This window comes from Balaenoptera physalus, assembly GCF_965194825.1.
Source record: "Balaenoptera physalus genome assembly, chromosome: 13".
Lineage (NCBI taxonomy): Eukaryota > Metazoa > Chordata > Mammalia > Artiodactyla > Balaenopteridae > Balaenoptera > Balaenoptera physalus.
Genome location: NC_138892.1, coordinates 73,179,071 through 73,192,607, shown reverse-complemented (window position 1 = coordinate 73,192,607; position 13,537 = coordinate 73,179,071). Strand labels below are relative to the sequence as shown.

Genomic DNA, 13,537 nt, shown 5'->3' with positions numbered 1-13,537 from the left:
CTCCTGAGCCCATCAACTGCCAAAGGAGCAAAATCAAGCAGCCTGCTCTGAGGAGACCAGATGGACAACTTTACAGGACAGTGCATCCAGGGAGAGCTGTCTGTCTGTGACTGGGTGAGTGCTCACCAACAATATTCATTGATTATTTTACTGCCTGCCATGGATATTAAAAAAACAAAAACAGTTACGGTGTCATGATTTTTATTTATGCTAAAATATCTGTTGAGCATGAACCATGTTCCATGCACTGTTCTAGCACTGGAGAGACAGCAGTGAATAAGACAAACCAGGTCCTTCTCCTCATGTAGCATATATCCTGTAGAGAGAAATAAATAAGATAAACAAATAAACATTTAAATGCCAGATATTTTCTACAGTAAAGTGCTATGAAGGAAAAACAATAGTGTGATATGATAGAGAATCTGAATTAGGGGATGTCCTTTAAGAGTGTTATCACAGAAGTCTTCTCTGCGAGATGACATTTAAGATTAGACTTTTTATTAATTTTTATTGGAGCATGGTTGCTTTACAATGTTGTGTTAGCCGCCACTGCACAACAAAATGAATCAGCCATACACATACGGATATCCCCTCCCTTTTGGACTTCCCTCCCATTTAGGTTACCACAGTGCACTAGGTAGAGTTCCCTGTGCTATACAGTATGATTAGACTTGAAAACTCATAGAAAGCTAATCATATGAAGAACCAGAAGAGCTTCTTAGAAAAAAGGAACAGCAACTGAGTTTGGCTCATTTAAAGAACAGAATTTAAGGAACAGCCAGTATGGCTGGAACATATTAAGCAAAAAACTGAGTGATCTGAGATGTCAGAGAGGTAGAGCAGAGACAGACATATGTAATGGAAAAAGAATTGGACATTTGAACTGTAATGCAAGGCCATCAGAGAATTTAAAATGAGGGAGGACTTTAATGGGAGGGGACTTCCAGAATATGAGGGCATCCTCTGGTGGAGGAATCTAGCTCCAACAACCTTGGATCTCCCATCAACTCTGTTGACCTCTTCTACACATCCTTTCCAAAGAATTGTGGAGCACATAAAAAAACTTCAGTCCCCACTCATGATTTTCAAGCCCACGGTACAAACGAACCACTGTAGCATCTTTTTCCTTTGTATATGACTTGGCCTATGTCCTTTGAGTTCATACTAGAAATCTGCTAGTCAACAAAGGAATTCTTGATACTGTTAGAACTACCTATTTAACCTGGAGTGACTAATAAGGTTGTAAAGTGCAATGGCAACATAGAAAATATTCAGACATTCAGGTAAACTGGGAAAGTAGGTTAAGTGGTTTCTAGCCATATACATATGATTAACATACATACATATATTTTAAATATATAAAATATGTCATGTATATACAAGTATGTCTAATATATATGAAATATATGATATATATATCAACTCCCCCAGATAGAAAACCAGTTGGAGAGGAGTCCCGGCTTTGAGCCAATTTTTTTCAATGTCAAATGGTACAGATTTTTGGGAAAAGAAATAATTATGTCCACATAAAGGTTAAAGTAAAATTTCTTTTAAGCAGAGATTCTCATTTGGTAATTGGATGGCAGTGAAATGTTCAGATTTACTGGTAGTAAGTCATAATTTCCTCTTAAGCTATGCTTTGCGCTTTTTTGTGTACTGAGGTACTTATGCTATATGTTCCTCATATTATTACTGAATACTCAAAGGAAGGGCAATAGCACTAATGAAATGGCATTTCTGACTTAATTTTCTTCAAAAACAAACAAATTTTCTTCAATTCAGAGTCCCAAAATATAAATTTTACACATTCTCTCTTTGTCTAGATGGATTTATATTTTTTGGTTCTTTTATCAGCAAATTGCCATATTTCTCATAATTAACTTTCAAGGTAATAGTTCATTAAGGTAAAACATGATTTATATGTTCTTTTCATAGTGAGTAACTATTAATGTGATCCTAAAAAAAAATCTATGCTTTCCATTTCAAATATAAGCAAACAAAAAATTGCAATTTTTAACTATAAAACTGTATCTATGCTATTCCTTACCTTCCGTCTAGTTAATTTATATTTGTTTTTAAAGCTTGAATTCATTTGCCACTTTCCTTGAAGACTTCTCAGATAACATGTAACAGAAGGTAGAAGGGAGTAACTTCCTTTTTCTTTAGTTCTTGCCAGGATTCCCAATTAACCAAATATAGCTTTTGCCTTCAAGAAGCTTTTTATTTGTAATGAAGAGAGATATAACAGCAAAAGCCTACAATAAAATGTTATAGTATCATAATAAATTTATTTGTAAAGCATAGATGTACAGAAGAGAAGTAACTGTATCTGGGTGTGGGTGTGAGAGGAGAGCTTGGGTTTCACAAAAGAAATAGTAGCTTACACAGTTTTGGAGAATACACGGGAGTTTATCTGGTTGAACACAGTCTGGGTAGGGAAGAGGGAAGAATAGTTCACAGGTTGAGAGAACACTGGATGTGAAGACAGGGTCAAACAAAAAGCATGGTATTATGTGTGCTCTGTTTTGTTTGTGTTCCTAATTCTCCATCCTTTTTTTTCCCCCCACAGGCAACAAACGTTTTTTGAGTACCTATTATGTCCCATGGACTGTTTGTTCTAGAAATGAGCACACAACACTGAACAAAAGAGAGTCAATTTAAGCCCTAGTGAAGATTAAATTCTAGAGAGAAGTAAGGGCATATTCTGCAAGACAGGCAATAAACCAAAGGAATACAAAAGATGTATAATATTGTAGTTGATGAAAAGTGCCACTGAAGAATAAGAAGTAGGGAAGAAAACAGGAGGGATGTCAATTTTAAATGAGGCAATCAGGGGTAGGCTCATTAAGAAGATAACATTTTAATAAAAATCTGAAAGAGTTTATACAGAAAACAAGGAAGGACATTTCAGGAAGTGAGATCAGCAAGTGCAAAGCCCTTACCATTGGAATGTGCCTCATTTATTGGAAGAATAGCAAGGAGGCCAATGAAGTTCCAATCCATTTTTTATTCTCTTCATCCTTATGCTTTAGGCATCATCAAATTCTCTCAATTCTTAAGCATGACTTGCTATTTTACAGTATATATCTTTCACATTCTTTTTCCAACTAGGAATAGCTTCTTAAACTCTGGATACTGACAATTCTTCCTTTAAAAGTCCACCTAAACATCATCTTGTTTTTCCTCTCTCAGACATACTGAGATTCTGTTTTCATAATGTTCCCTTGTGCCACTAAACAAGATAATTATTTCAGTTTGGGTATTTTGAGTTTTATGTGATTTTCAATCATCCAAGTAGAAAAATTTACTAGAGAAATGGATTTGTGAGTCTGCAATGCAGAGCATATCCAATGTTGAGACAGAGATTTTAAAAATTATCTTATAGGAGGATGTTAGAACCAGAAGAACTTATAATATCACACATTAGAAAAGGTAAAGAGATAAAAGAGTCAAGAACTGGTTATACAATTATTCATTAAATTAATATTGAGAGAAACAGAGAGAAAGAGAAAAAGAATTTGGGAAAGGAGCTTTAGAGTTCTTATAGAACTAGGAAGAGAACCAGGAAAGAATTTAAAAGGTAATAAGGATATGTGAGGGCCACAATGGCAAATTTTCAGTTCTCAAGGTCTTGTACTGTAATTAGAGGGAAATGCAGGGTCAGAGTAATTTTTCATGAAAGAGACTTAAACATGCTTTTACAAAAGGAGGAGGTCTAGAAAAATGGATATTGTCAGGATAAGAGATATAAATGACAACTGCTGAAAAGGAGACAGAAGGAGGAAGGTGGAGAAGAAAACAATATTTTTGGTTATAATTGAAACTAGTCAGCCTTCAGTCAGAACATCCATGAAAATTCAGGAAAAATCTGTAGTTACAAGAGCCTAGTAAACTAATAATATCAAACAATAATTTGCCAATTTCTGGATAGATGATTTCTTTTCAACTTTTATGTCTCTTAACTTTTTATAGTTTCTATAATAAGCATAATGATTTATTACATTATGTTAGATTATCCAGGAAACTGATTCTAGAATCAAACTTTGTGTGCAGAAAATTTGGGGTGGGGGGTAAATGTCTATTTAGACAAATTTTCTTTTTTGCCCTCAAGCATGGCTGTAGTAGAAGTTTTAAAATCTTTGTCTGCTAAGTCAAATATCTTCCTCTACTCTTAAGTATGTCACCTTTTCCTGTTTTTTTTTTTTTTTTTTTTCCTTTTTTTTTTTCTTTTTGGAGGAGGGGAATCAGGAGCAGATAGGTTTGTCTAGTTATTTTAGATTATATCCTGGACATTGTGACAATACATTGTGGAGATTCTGGATTCTTTTTTCTTTCTTTCTTTCTTTTTTTTTGAAGAGTATTAATATGGTTCACTTTTTGTTTTAGAAGGCAGTTACCTTAGCTGAACTCAAACTTCAAACTCTGTGTCCCGTTTGGCAGGCAGCAGTTGAAATTTCTGGTAAGTTCTTATACTAGTTTCCTTTGGCTACTGTAACAAATTATCACCACAACAAAACAAAACAATTATCTTCTCACTTAAAACCACAAAATTTATTTTCTCATAGTTTGGAAGTCCAGAATGTCCAAATCAGTATCATTGGGTCAGGATCAATGTGTCAGCATGGCCACCCTCCTTCCAGAGGATTTAGGGAGTATATGTTCCTTGCTCCTTCCAGGTTTTGGTGGCTTTGAGAATTCCTTGGAATATGGCTGCATCCCTCCAAATTTCAAGGCCAGAATTCTCAAATCTCTCTCTCTGCTTTGTCTTCGCATGTCTTCTGCTCTGTGCATAGTAAAATCTCACTCTGTCTCCCTCTTATAAGGATACATGTGATTGCATTTAGGATGGAGCAGGATAATCTGAGATAATCTTCCCATCTCAAGATCCTTAATCACATCTGCAAAGACTTTGCCATACAAGGTAACATTCACAGGTTCCAGAGATTAAAGAGCATTATTCTGTCTACTACAGTTCTGTTAGCCTTATTTGGGCTGCTCGGAGTCTGCCCTGTGTATCCACAGTTCAGAAGTCAGTTTAAAATTTGGCTTATACTCTCAGTTGAGGACTCTCTCTTTCTGTGTCTCTCCTTTCTGTGATTTCCCTCTCTCTCATTTTCTTTGTTCCATCATTATCGAGAACTCTGTCCTCTGGTTCTTTAAACCAGAAAAAAATTTTTTTTTTTTAGATTTATCATGTTGTCTTCTGATTCTTCAAGGCAGAAAGGTTTTATTTATTTGTGTATTTATTTATTTTAGTTTTATCCATCCTGTTTGGAACATACTGGAACCTTTCCTCAAGACCAAAGTTGTATAAAATGGGAAATTCACTCTCTGTCATTTCCCTTTCCCAAGTGTAGACATCTTGTCAAGTTCTGCCTGCTTTTGGCTATTTTCCAGTGGCCTCAAACAGGTTTTATTTTTTCTTTTTGCCAGAGCTTATCATTTGTACCTATATGGAGGATGGTTCCACAATAGCTATTCCTCTGTCACCAGAAGCTGAACTTCTATGTTTTTTAAGAGTACATGGGACTTTCACCAAAAATGCCTTATAATTTTGTATTATAAACAAAGCCTCAATAAATTGCCATAGGTTGAAATCCTTTCAGAATATTTTTCTGACAACAATAAAATTAAACTAAAAATTTCAAACAAAGAGATAAGTACCCGAAGTGACTATAAACTAAACAACATACTTTAAAATTATCTTTGGATCAAAAAACATGAAAAACAGAAAAATCAGAGTTTAGAAAATATTTGAACTGAATGATAATGAAGATAAGACATATTAAAACTTGTCAGATACACTAGAGCACTACTTAGAGAAACTATTATAGCACTGAAGGCAAATACTAAAAAAAAGAGAAAGGCTGAAAAATCAATGACATATACTTGGATATCAAGAATAGAGAAGAACGCTAAATCAAAATTGAATAAAGTAAGAGAAAGGAAGTAATAGAGGTAAGAGCAGAAATCAATAGAATACAAAACAAACATACCAAAGAATAAAATAATAAAGCCAGAATTGATATTTGAAATTATTAATAAAATTTCTAAACACTGGAACACTGACTAGTGAAAAAACATTATTTATCAAAATTAAGAACGAAAATTGGATTGTATATACAAATCTAATATATATTAAACACATAATAAGGGATATTATGAATAATTTGAGGCAGATAAATTTGGATAAAATCGACAAATTCATTCCTTTGTTCTTTTCCTCTTGCTTTTTTTTTTTTTAAAGGAATCATATATATAATATTTTGCTCTGGTGCCCAGAGTTTTATTTTCTGTTATTTTTAAAAATATTTATTTATTTATTTATTTGGCTGCATCGGGTCTTAGTTGCAGCACATGGGATCTTTCGTTGTGTTGCACAGGCTCAGTAGTTGCGCTGCGCAGGCTCTCTAGTTGTGGTGTGTGGGCTCTAGAGCACGTGGGCTTAGTTGCCCCAGGACATGTGGGATCTTAGTTCCCCGAACCTGCCTCCCCTGCATTGGAAAGTGGATTCTTAACCACTGGACCACCAGGGAAGTCCCCCCCCCCCTCCTTGCTTCTTTTGGTTGTTTTGAGGGTAGGATATATATTTGGGTAGATGACCTTTTATAAAGATGCTGATACTATATTCTTAGCAAATAGTTTTGTATTGTGCAACTTTGCCCCTCATCTTATGGCATAGGAAACTGAGGTTTAAAGTCCAGTCTCTATCTTCTCAGTTAGTTACTAGAGTAGAACGAAGGTCTCTTAACACCCTGTTCTATGGTCCTATGTCCATCTCAGATGGTGAAGGTGTCCATCATTTTAAGGACATACTGAAGAAAACAGAATTTTCAGTATCTATAACGGCAGTTAGGAAAGAAGGGAAAGGACATGCTAATTAAGGTTGTCAGTGAGAGTTCATAATTGTATCTGACTGCCTGCTCTCCATGAAGAGAGATTGAAGGTACAATTTAATAACTGAATTGAGAATTGGCCCCTTCTTATGAGTTCCTTGAGTTAAAAGAATTTGGAGGACATATTGGCTATAAATTAAGGAGTAACACGCTCTTTTGTTGCATTACACATTGATTCTTATTATACAAATTAAGCAATATTAAAGAGAAATAGTTGACTTTATTGTGAAACAATGGAATCTGTGTGAAGATATGCTTGCAATGCTAGCATGTGGCTTTTTTGTAAATCTGACCTTCTGGTGCACAGCAGTCACTGACAAAACAAAAAAATAATCTATTCTTACTCTTAACCTCCAAAAAGATTGCAGTGGTTCTGGGTGAGTAGCAAGCTGCTGCTGTTGACTGTATCTTTAGTCTTTAGCACTTGAAAACTATCTGCCCAGCCTGCTTCCCACCACGTGGTACTGACAGTGTGTGTGTGGGTGTGGATGTGGGTGTGGGTGTGGGTGTGGGTGTGCATGCACACGCATCCCTTTGCCTGTGTTCCCAATCGGCTCTGTAAAAGCTAGGTCAGTGGGCTGATGTGATCTTCCTTGAGATGCTGCAGGCTGGGTTTAGCATGACTGTCTTCAAACCAGTTTCTGATGTGTTAAGTTTGCTTGAAATTTTGATTGGAAAAGCCCTTTTTTTCGTACTCTCCCACCCCTTTCCCATAACAGGCTGTTAGCAACTGTTCTCCTGGGAAGCTTCAAAGTGAGGAAATGGTGGGTTGAGCAGAGGAGAAAGAAAATGAATACATGCTGTGGAAAGCTGTACTGTTGCTGTAGTTTCCTTTCCTGTCACTGAGATTTAATCACTGGTTGGAGAAAATTGGAATGTTTCAATAATGAGGGCCAGTGCAGGGTGGAAGAAGGAGAGGATGGCAGGAGAATTCAATAATAGGGCCAAGGGGAGATTAGAAATGTAATGCCCAGTAAATTGTGCTATGGAACTCTGCCAGTGATTAGGGAAGCAGAGCCATCCAGGGAACAAGGCAAATTTTCCTAGTGTTTCTTTTGAAGATTTGCAAATAATACCAGGCTGCCAGATAAGGGAGATTGAGACATGTTTCTGCAGTTCTCTTCTTCCTCACTTTAGGGGCAATGTGTGCTAGAGGCAATCTGCCTAGCTGACCACCCATTTCCATCAGCTTTCTTTATACTCCCACACCAGCCCCAGTTACTCTGATCCCAATCTCGTGAGGCAGACCCCAAACTTTAAAGCAAACTGAGTCTCAGATACCGATTATGCCCTGCTTAATTTCCAGTTAAAATGGCATGCTTTCATATATATTTATAGATGCTGGAAGATGAGTATACCATTGTGTCTGTTCTGAAAACTTCAATAGACTGTGTGGTTTGGGGAGGAGAATGGCTAAGAACTCTCCTGGACGAGATATACCAGAAAAATGTATTGTTCATTGAGGTGGAAAAAGTAAGGAACTGGGTTCTAGAGCCAGCTTTACCCCTAACTAGATACACAACCTTGGGCAAGTTATAATGCCTGAATCTCTTCTTCATAGAATAATGGGTGGAAATTGATGACTTCTAATGTTCTTTAAACTTTCATATTTTGTAAGGCACGTATTCATCAATAAGTATATGTTGGATATTTCCTACATATGAAGCATTCTATACACAACTATTTTTTATTACCTTTGGTTTCAAAGGAATACATTTCCATGGCTACTTCAATTTCCTCAATTGTGAAATGGGGCTAATAATGACTCTCCTTCTTACTTAAGAACATAGATGGGGATTGTATCTGAAAGTGATTTGGAAAATGTAAAATGCTCTGTAGCAGATATTTCTGATATATTCACATACATAATAAACATGTATTCCAGGAACAGATATGGAAGTTTTGCTCTCTGACATGATAACCAATAACCTGGAGACAATTTGCTTTATCTGAAAATATATGAGGCGCCTATGACCAGATGGACTTAACCTAATACTGTTCCCAAGTTGTCTGTGTGCGTATGTGTGTGGGTACCACACCAGCTTGCCTATTTCATTTTTCACTAATATTTGTTGAAGAAATGAAGGAATGAAAGAATGAGGATAGAATAATTTAGTAATCCCATGCTAACCTCAATGCTCAGTGGTTTTCCTTGATACTCTGCCTTCTCACTGCTTAAGTCTAGAGGAGGGTGTGCTATAGTTCATTGTGACTCAAAATAATCTATGCTCAGGGATCAAAAGATGTTAGTGTTGATTATACACACTTCCTCTACAATATTTTACTGTCTTAATTGCTTCTTGAATCCCTTTTTAATAAGTTCAATGTATTATTCTTACTTCATTCCCTAACACCTAACACAGCGTGTGGCACAGATTAAGTGCTCAGTAAATGCAGTAAGTCATGAACAATTTGTCCAATTCAATGGAACAACTGGTGTGGGTGCATAGGTGGAGGCATAAGACTAACAGGAATATTATGTGGAAACATGAATGATGGGGTCTTGAAACTTGCCATTACATTTTAGTTATTTCTATTCAGTGTTAAGAGGGTTTCTGACATAAGAGTCTTATCTATTGTTCACTATAAATTATCTCTAAGATTCCTTCTGACTTCCAAATACATTAATCTGATTCCTCCAGTTTCATGAAGAGAACATTGAAGAGTCTGGCTTAACAGTGATAACAACCATAAGCACTAAGAGCCTACACTTGCTTAACATTTGATAACAATGTCATCTCCACAGTTGTCCAGTGAGCCACGTCCATCATAAGCTCTTTGAGGATGGGAGCTCAGTCATACTCAGCTCTAGTTAAGACAGCTACTTAATTTAGGTGGATGAGGAACTTGGCTATTTGCAGAAAGGAAGCAGCCTGTGAGGGAGAAGACTGTTTCCTTATATGGCATTAGAATAAGACACCTCCCTACCCCCAATTTTACTTGTGATTTTCTATGATTATTCCTCATCTAAGAAGTCCCTTGAATTCCACAGCTTTCTGACTCCACCTGGACCAGTGGCAGAGATGGAATGTGTGCAGAAAATGGTTTTACCCTGGTCCTCCTTCACCTAAAAGGCAAGCTTGGGATCATATAGATTTGGGTTGGCTTATCCATCCTCTGCTCCTCAGGGTTTGAGCACAAAAGAAATGATGGCCCAGTATCAGAAGAAAGGGAACAGATTGATTAGTCAGTCTGGTAGTGATTGTTTGAAGACTTTTGCCACCAAATGAACTGCCCAAGGCAAGTCTCTTATGCAGTTTGGCTTTAATTGCCTTCTTTTACTCTTTTTTTAGAGGTTATTATCGTAACACTTTTCCATCGAAAACAATGTTCCTACCAGCGGGTATTTTGGAGTCTCCCTGCGCTACATAATAAGCAGTTCAACATTTTCTCCACATGAAATACTGCCATGTTACATTTAGGGGAAAGAATAGAAACTTGAAATAAAATCCTCATGCTTTTTCTTTTTCTCATGATTTTTTTTCACTTAATTATAAGTATTTTTCTATTTTGCTTCATTCGTTACCGAAGTGCGTGCCTCTCTGTCGAGGCACTCACTGCTCCTGATATTTTCGCCTGTCAAATCTCCCAGAGCAGATGGTCCCTTCAGGGAAGCTCTGGAAAGTGCTGGGTGTCTGGTTCTGGCTGGTCCCTCCCTCCCTCTTGGGGTCTCAGATGACAAGTCAACAAACCAGTTTCCCTCCTCTTAGGGGTCATTGATCCAGTAGCAGCAGGGTTTGGTTCCAGGGACTGCAGAGACCCTTTGCGGTTGGGTTCAGCAGCTACCCGGGTCCGCAGCGAGCCCTGGTCCTGGCGTGAGAGTGACATTCCGCCTGTCCAATCAGAGCCTCGGTTTTCTCTCCGGAGCCCGCCCCAGTTCCCTCGTCGCCCCAATAAGCGCTCTAAAAGGCCGGGCTTCTGCTGTCAAGTAGCTGGGGTGGGCTCGGCCGAGGCGAGGAGGGGCGCCGGGTGGGGAGATGCTCTCCCAGGTGTCTGTGGCGGAAGTGGGAAACCTGTAGGTTATGGTCCAGCTGTGCCGCGCCAAGGCGAGCAGGAGCAGGGAACAGGTAGGAGGCAGGACTTGCCCTTCTTTGCAGACAGAATAAAGAATGCGTGTTTTCCTGCTGCTGTTGCCTCCCTTCCCCTTCCCCCAGCCCCGCCCCGCCCTCGTCACCCCCAGATCTCCTGTAGTCGCCGCAGCTCTAGTCGAGAAGGACGGCAGGAAAGACTGGGTGGAGGGTGTGTGGTGCTGGGAAGGAGGGTTACGGGATGCCGGAGCCCGGGGTGACGGGCGGGGCAGGGCGGCAGTACTATGGGAGAGGGGACCGAGCCCCCTCTCCATCTCGTCAACTTTCCTCTCGGAGGCTGCGGCCGCCACCGCCGGCGACTCGCCCAAGGGATGCCAAGTCGACCTGGCAGGGGAGGGTCTGGGAGAGCAGACCTGTCAGCAGCAGGGAACCTGCAGGTCTTCCTAAATCGAGAAGAGAAGAGCATCTGCTTCTCCCCACGCCTGTCCGCACCCACTCGTTTCCCCTCTCCTCCCTTGCCTCTAGACTAGTACAACCCTGAAAAACTGGGAATGATTGCGCTGAGGGGAAGAAGGACTTGTATGTTCCCTGGCCCCTGTTAAGAACCGGCTCCTTTCGGGAGTGGGGGGTTGGGGAAAAAGCCTGCAACTCGCAGGGCATTTTCCAGTTAATTACGTCTCCACTGAGAAGACATCAGCCCTTCTCCCCTATCTGCGGCAGACTGAGGAGGGGAGAGGCCAGGAAGGCTTGGCTTCTTCTCTCCTAGCCTGACGCTGTTTGTCGGAAACCACCTTCTCGCCTAGTTCCTAAAAGATGGGTTTATCCTGGGGGAGTTGCGGAGAGTCAAGTAATCGTGCCGGAATGGGCTCCCAGGGGCTGCAAGGCAGCCTCCTTGGGTGACCGCATCTGGGTAGTAGGTGTTGGCCCAGTGCCGTTTCCTGCCGGAGTCAGACTGCTGGAAGCAGTAAGCAGAAGAATTGCAGAGAAATTAGACGCTGCATCACTCTCAGCGACTGATGACACCCTGCTTTGACAATTGCTGAAACATTCGGGTGATGGGAAGGGAGGTGAGGGGAGAAGTTGCAACCTTTTCTCATTTATTCATGCCACATCCAGCATGGGCATTTGTACACGTACTTGTGTGTGCATATCTCCAAGGTGGAGCTATATATAGCTCCTGCTCACCCAGCCCTGTTTGCCTGCTGCTGAGCAGGCTGCCTTGGTCTTCTGAAGCAATCTGGAAGCACTGAGTGGGAGGGGAAAGAGGGAATCAAATTCTCCATTAGGGGAAAAGCCTGAGAAGATGCACTCAGACTGAGGAAACCTTGCATGAAATAATGTTTCTGTATTGCACATGAAGATCAATATTTCCAAATATTATTTTGAATACATTCTTAGAGTGCTATTTGATCTTCATCTATTTCCCTGCATTTTTCAGCTTCACAGTGTACACATGAGCCTTATCAGCCTGAAATGTAGCACATATATCAAATAAATATGAGTCATATGTGGGATATTTTATTAAATTCATCAGAGCATAATGGTTTCCCTATGCCTGTACCTTGGTTGTTCGGTGGTAAATTTATTTGGGTAGTAACTCACAGCTGGCAGCATTAGGGGATCTGGGGGAAAATCCCAGATCCACCCACTTTATAGGATATAGAACTAAGGGACCTTTGGAATCTTGGAGGGTAATTTTGTTATATTTCTTTGTACAAATTTTACTTGTGGACCTGATATTTAAACTTGTGCTGCTGTTTTATATCATATCTATTTGCACGACATGGACTTTCTTTTATAGATGTATGTGCATTTATTTTTCCCATTGCCTGGAATTAGTTAATCTTGATGAAAACCTTTATTTTCTTAGATGAGAAAACTAAGATTTAGAGGACATAAATAATTTGTTTAAAATCTTCTGAAAGTCCACTATTTCAACTCTAATATTCCAACAACCAACTGTGAATTAATTGCATAGCAGTTTACCATCAAATAGAATTCTTCAATTTCCCATGGTTTTTGGTCCTGGTAACAATATTTGATCAATATTGATACAGTATAGACCAAGGTTATTCAGTTATTCAGACACTGTCTGTTTTGTTGTTTGACCATTATTTGTATGTCTGATTTGTCTTCTAATTAGGCAGTTAGTACTTTGCAGAAAAAGACCATGACCTACATTTTGTATAGCCTACAGTTCTAAGTAGGCTCAAATATTCTTACTGAGGAAGTATCATCATAAGGAATTGTTTGGATGGATGCAGCAATGATTTTGGGTAATCCATTTATTGATAGAAGGCTATGTGTTGAGAACTACTTTTGGAAACTTCCTTTGGCTCCATTGTCTTCTCCATGAGCAGGAATGAATGACATGAGGCATTTCTATATCCTTCCACAGAATGATTCTATTTCCTAGTAGAGGTTATGACTGTGTACAGGTTATTCTATATATACTCTCATATCTTCTTCCCCTTGAGACCAAGTTGAAAGATAGACAATCCATATTTCTCTACACGAAGCATGCCATGCCATGTACCTTATTTTAAAAAAAGTGATCGACAGGGTCCATCCATTTCTACAGATAAATTGGCCATGATCTATGTCATATCAAGA

At 39.1% G+C, this 13,537-nt stretch overlaps 1 protein-coding gene and 1 long non-coding RNA gene across 7 annotated transcripts in view; one reads left to right on the top strand and one right to left on the bottom strand.

The window, feature by feature from the left end:
* Positions 1-13,537, bottom strand: part of LOC309641933 — an 870,732-nt gene that overhangs the window by 331,102 nt on the left and 526,093 nt on the right. The window lies entirely within an intron of this gene.
* CNTN1 (contactin 1) overlaps positions 10,817-13,537 on the top strand; it is a 376,331-nt gene continuing 373,610 nt past the window's right edge. For 5 of the 6 annotated variants that reach the window (XM_082422551.1, XM_082422545.1, XM_082422546.1 and 2 more), the window contains exon 1: positions 10,820-10,963. The gene's annotated coding sequence lies outside the window, so the exon portion shown is untranslated. Of the gene's footprint in view, positions 10,964-13,537 lie in introns of all 6 variants that reach the window. The other variant, XM_082422552.1, reaches the window with a different exon arrangement.